The sequence below is a fragment of the Egretta garzetta genome, unplaced genomic scaffold (assembly GCF_000687185.1).
Source record: "Egretta garzetta isolate BGI_Z169 unplaced genomic scaffold, ASM68718v1 scaffold397, whole genome shotgun sequence".
Classification (NCBI taxonomy): Eukaryota; Metazoa; Chordata; class Aves; order Pelecaniformes; family Ardeidae; genus Egretta; species Egretta garzetta.
In genome coordinates, this window is record NW_009260493.1 from 8996396 (window position 1) to 9002739 (window position 6344).

Here is a 6344-nt window from a genome sequence, read left to right on the forward strand (position 1 = left end):
TGTTAGCTTACAAAAATGTCCATCCTTCCTGAGCACCTTCCAATCCCATTGATTTCAGCTAGCATTAGCGGCAAATCGGTGTAACGCCGGCTTTGACTAATGACGGACAACAGAGCCCTAAACTAATGGGAAGTCAGCGGGAGGCTTGCCAGCGGCCTCACCAGGCTTTGCACAAGACCATAGAAGCGTTTCCCCTTCCTCTAAAAAAATCAAGGAATTCTCCTGGCATGAGGAAGTGGCTTTCTGTGTCCCGTATGAAATAGTTTTGGATAGCCTCTGGCTCTTACACTCCCTGAGACTCTCCAGCATTTTTTTTCCCTCTCTCTCCCCCCCCGACCCCCCCCGGTTATGAATATGATGCAGCCGTTCAGCTCACTCTGGAAACACTTCAAACGCTCATACAACCACAAGGACTGGTTGTCTGGCTGCTACTGTGGCTCCACCCCCAAATAACAAGAAAACTGTCATTTCTAGCACCAGAAAGGATGGGACATATGTGGACTTCATTCATAGCCATCACTAGAGAAGCTGTCGGCATCAGAAGAACAGAAAGAGGCACAATATACCTGTCAGGTTGGGATTAATGCCCTTAAGAGATGGGGTGTTTAGGATGCTGCTCAAGCCTGTTCATTAACAGCTCTGCCCTGAGATCAGTCATTATAATGAATGGCCATTCCTTGTAACATCGACCTCTTGAGCCTCATGACCGGCTGAGGAGATTCTCTCAGGTTCTGCTCCCAGTCCTCTGCGGACACCTCCCGGACACCAAAGCTGCGCAGTGCGGTGGCCTCCCCTGGCACTGTCCACCAGCTGTGCCCGACGTAAAAGGCTGCAGGGCCAGAGAGCAGCAGCAGTGCTCTAGTTTAGGAAGGGCCACCTGCAATTAGATGCCCACAAAGGAGCTCCCCCAAAACAGCTTGGGACCATGACCTGGTAATGCAATGCTGCAGCTGCTTTGCCTGCCATCTGACAAATTATCACACTGCTTCACAGGCTAGCAGAGAAGGATGGAAGAGGCCTCCTGTCAGAATATTTTAATGGTGGTTTGCTGTTGCCGCTGTGAATTAAAATAAGGTAGTGTGCTGTGTATGCATGTCTGTTTAGCAAGTTGCTGCTCTCCCCTGAGCATATATCAAGGATCATAAATCTCAGCTATCACTGCATGATAATGATTTGCACTCCTTTTTTTTCCCAGGAAAACATGTAGCCTTCTGACAGAAGTGTGCATTTTACACCATTTCACAAGTGTTAGACTTCTGAAGGTGTTATGTCTGTCTGAAGGTAAAGCAATTTAATATTTCATTCTAAGGATCTCCTTGAGGTGTAGGTAGGCATCATACTGTTTGTGAGACGTTCTTTCAGAGGTATCCTGGGAAAAAGGAGCCCTTGTGTGGAATTTATGGCATCTTAAATGATGGTTAAAAATGTGGACCTTTCAACCATAAAGATTTCATTCTTTGTGCCTAAGATGCATAGACGCAAGCATAAAAACTCGAGTTCAAAACTTGAAAGTCATTTACATGGGAGAGAACAGTGGTTCACATTCCTTCCAAAATACCTTCTTTTGGAAGTTCACTTTCAGATATTTGCATCCTCATAAAATCCTACTGTGCAGGTTTGCTACTGTACTTTTAAACTATTTTATTCATATACGAAAGTATATTCATTCAAATGACTAGCTCCTTAAAATGGATCTCCCGCAATACTGATAGTACAGTTGGTAAAGGACCACTGTAAAGTCAATACTCATTTAATAAATGATACTCAGTTAATCATTAAACAGGAATTCAAGGTGGCTGAAGACCAGAGTAGCAAATAATTTGTGAAATAACTGCAAGCCATCATATTTCAGATTTTTGTACCATAACACTTTTGTATGGGTTTGCAGCTTAGCTTGCTAACACAATACAGATGTGAACAACAGACATGGATTATAGCCCTTTCATATGAAATAGGCTCTACTCTCCAGATGGAAATTTGTCAGATTCCTCAAAGCTAAGAAACATCCAAAAGACGCTAGTTAAGACACTGTTCAAGAATGAGCCACTTCTAATGATCCGTAACCACACAGGAACAAGTAAGTCTTTGAACAGCATCCAGTTGTTTGTCTCACAAAGACGGGGACTCAGCTGAGAAAACTGACTCTTGGACACCACTAGAAATAGCATGCTCTAACTAGATAATTTGTATTTTTTTCGTGTAGCATGGCTTTTTCAGACAGTGCACTTGAAGAAAGCACTCGTACCATTACACTGAAAAGGACATTAAATGTAAGAAGGAACAGTAATATTCTTACCTAAACATATAATAATTCAACCATTCTGACTTTGCATCCTACCACTGAAAACCTAAGTTCTTTAAAAGCCGTGCTTAAATGTGGCTTTAACTGATGTTATACTATGCCTCCATATGGAAGTAGTTAGCAAGAAGAAGTTGGGACGAAATACCAGTGTAAGGCTTTGCCCAAAACCCAAGAAGAATCCGAGAGAGGAAGTAGCTCAGTTAACTTATTTTTCCTCTCATTTTCCACTTTTTTTCCTCCCTGCAGTTCCTTTGATTCATGCCCATAAATGGACATACCAAAAGCCACCACATTCTCACAGTGTTTTTCAGCCTGCCTGGAACCAGGAAATACCAGGAATTTCTTCAAGGAACCTGTTCCCAAACTGTACTAAAGCCTTCAACACATTCAGCGTTTGAACAGGGTTTAGAAGCATGACTAAGGTCCCATCTCCACTGCACGACCCAGCGTTGCTCCTGCGTCGGAGAACAACTGCTGGCACTCATCGCTGCTAGCCCTGGCCTTGTCAGCTCCCCTCCGTGCCAGCCCCAGCCCACACCCCCAGAGCAGCGAGTGCGGGGCGATTCTGAAAAGTCCCCCCAGAAACCTCTGACTGTGTATTGTGGCAGCATTCCTCAGCTCCCCTCTGTTATTGGGGCAGTGCCAAGTGCAGGAGTATTTACGTTTGCTTGATGGTAAGTAAATCCAACCCTAATAGTAGTATAATAGTGTTTACGCTGTGAGAAACAAAGCATTTTACAGCCTCCTGAGCAGGACCAAAAGGTTGCTAATGCGGTACTGCAGTGTAAACACAATCCAGTGGTGCCTCCATTCATTACTCAGCCTCATTAATTGGGCCACTGGAAGAAATGCACAATCCAAAGAAATGTTTGTTGTTTTAAATTAGTCCTATTAAAAGCAGGTATTTAACAGCTTTCAGCAGCTATGAAATACGTTTTCCCGCTCCTGAGCTAAATGCTAAGAACCAGCTTTTCAGCCAGTTCTCAGGACTTAGCGCCAGCCTAGCTAATTGACAGAACTGCAGCTACTCTGCTTTAGACCACCTTAGCCGAGCCATTCGCTAATCCAAGCACAGGTATGGCCCAGCCGACGTCTGTAATGGCACTCTGCTATCACACAGCTGCAGCCCCAGCTCCATAGCCTGGCAGGAGGAGAGGATTGGTAAAACAACAGAAAACAGATCAGCTGAACAGATGATCATCCCTCTGGGGTTCAGCTTCACAGCCAACAAGAACAAGACAGAAAGATAATACTGTGCAAAATTTGCACCTTCTTATCTGTGAGTCAAGGGCGAGAGAGAAATGCATGTTTGATGAACAGCATGAGAATAGTTGAGGACCACCACATGCTGTAAAGCCAGGGAGTAGAAGTACACGGTCTTGCTGAGAAAATACTTATTTTCACAAACTTCCTATTTCTGCCACCCTAAGGAAAGTCAGTATTAGAGTGCATTGATCTCAGTGGAAAAGAGTATTTGCTTCGACTCGATTCTCAAGAACACCATGTGTGCAAGAGAGCAAACACACAGAGCAATGGAAATACACAAAAAGTCACCTTTTCCATTTATACATATTGTTCTAATTCTAGGCTTGTTCTAAAGTCAAAAAGTCCAAGATCAATAAGTTGATCAAGCTTTTGAAATCCAACATGGTAGGAGTTAATGAAGGAGGCCAGCTTATCTTATCTTGGGAACTGCCATGAGTGTCTCTCAGCGGGTTTTTCCCATCAGCATCATAGCTGTAGGTGCCCACCTGGGGGAATCTGCTCAACTGAGGATTTTCTTCTACATGTGACTCCAAAGATTTTTATTAGATGGCACAGAAATGAAATACTGCTTTCCTTCCGTTGATCCTTCTAGCCACAGCTCCACAGCCAGTAAAGAGCCACTTTGGAAAGCACTACATAGACCAGAACATGCTCCAGCCAGTGATCCTGAATGGATACCAGCATTGCTAATGCCTATGAGAAGCCTATGAGAAGCCACCTGGGATCAGCATTGCAAGGGAAGGCAACACTTGGCTTTGCTTGCTGCATTACAGGCTCAACATTGCTGCTCGTGCTTATGTTCCATACCAGTAATAAACAGCACTGTAGAAGTGTCATTTTACTTTACAGTTACTTGATTAGACACCCAACAAAACACTGCTAGAGAAGAATTGGCAATGTTACCCACCTTGACTTAGCAGCCAGAGCACCAGACTCTTAGAGCTAGTCAACACAGGATACGTCTAGTGTAAGGATATCCTGTAAGGTCTAACCTTACGCACACACACGGGCACGCACGCACACATCCCCATTGTGGCTTTCTGTATTATGTAGTTATTCTCATGAGGATGCAGTTACAACATAAATGTGTCATACAAGATTCCACTCCACAAATGTGAGTATGCTCATCTTACACTTTGGAAAACTGTATGCAGCTGGGATTTTTAGTTCTGGCTTTTCTGACTTCTGTAAGTATATCATGAGCATGGCAAAGCTTGGAAGTACAGCCAGCCTTTAGAGTGCAAGGAGTCTCTGGGTAAAAACTTGTTTTCTGTATGAAGAATTAATAGATTTTCTACATGCAGAAATCAAGCAAGACTCTTCTGTCCTTAAGAGTGCATTAATTTCATACAGTTGAAAAGTAAATTACGGCATCCTAGCTTGTATCAGAAATAGTGTGGCCAGCAGGAGTAGGGGTGTGATCGTGCCCCTGTACTCCACACTGGTGAGGCCACACCTTGAATACTGTGTTCAGTTTGGGCCCCTCACTACAGGAAAGATGTTGTGTTGCTGGAGCATGTCCAGAGGAGAGCCACAAAGCTGGTGAGGGGTCTGGAGCACAAGTCTTGTGAGGAGCGGCTGAGGGAACTGGGGGTGTTCAGCCTGCAGAAGAGGAGGCTGAGGGGAGACCTTATTGCCCTCTACAAACGCCTGAAAGGAGGCTGTAGCCAGGTGGGGGTCGGCCTCTTCTCCCTGGTAATGGGTGATAGGACGAGGGGGAATGGCCTCAAGTTGCGCCAGGGCAGGTTTAGGTTGGACATCAGGAAAAATTTCTTCACCGAAAGGGTTGTCAAGCACTGGAATGGGCTGCCCAGGGAAGTGGTGGAGTCCCCATCCCTGGAGGTATTTAAAAGACAGGCAGACGAGGTGCTTAGGGACATGGTTTAGCAGTGGACAGGTATGGTTGGACTCAATGACCTTAAAGGTCTTTTCCAACCAAATGATTCCATGACTGATTCTATGAGATTAGAGACTATGTAATGCTTTCTTTGGCTCCTGCATGGAATTCTCCAGAGACTTTATCACAAGACAGTTTAGAAACAATGTGTATTTGCTAGCCCCCATGCACAGATGTATATGATGGCCCTCTCACCAAAAATCAGAGCCAAACAAGCCACCGTAATGCTGGCTGATAAAACTTTCTTGTGCTGTATGGTGACTGCAGATTGTGAGAGGCAACAGATTCTTGCTCCAAATAGTTAACAGTTTTGTTTAAGATCTCTCTCAGACTATTTATAAGGTTTCGTTAAACCAGTCTTTGAATTTTTTTGTATTCTGTGTATCCACGCCAGGACAACTTGTGGGCTAGTAGGATTGCACAGGAACAGCCTGTCCTGTAGTCAGAAAATAAACTGTGCACCAGCACCTGTATTTTATCTGTTTGCTTCTCCAACATGAGGAGGAGGAAAAAGTTGGTCTGTCATTTTATTTCATGAGTGCATTTAGATAAAAATTGCTTTTTTTAATGAGGCAGATTTGGAGCGTATCCTTTCTATTATGATGCTGCTGACAGATGGCGTAAGAATTATGGCAAGATATTCTAATATCGTAGAACCACAGAATCATAGAATTGTTTAGGTTGGAAAAGGCCTTTAAGATCATCAGGTCCAACCGTTAACGTACCCCTGCCATTCCACCACTAAACCATGGCCCTCAGCACCTCGTCTGCCCGTCTTTTAAATACCTCCAGGGATGGGGACTCCACCACTTCCCTGGGCAGCCCATTCCAGTGCTTGACAACCCTTTCGGTGAAGAAATTTTTCCTGATGTCCAACCT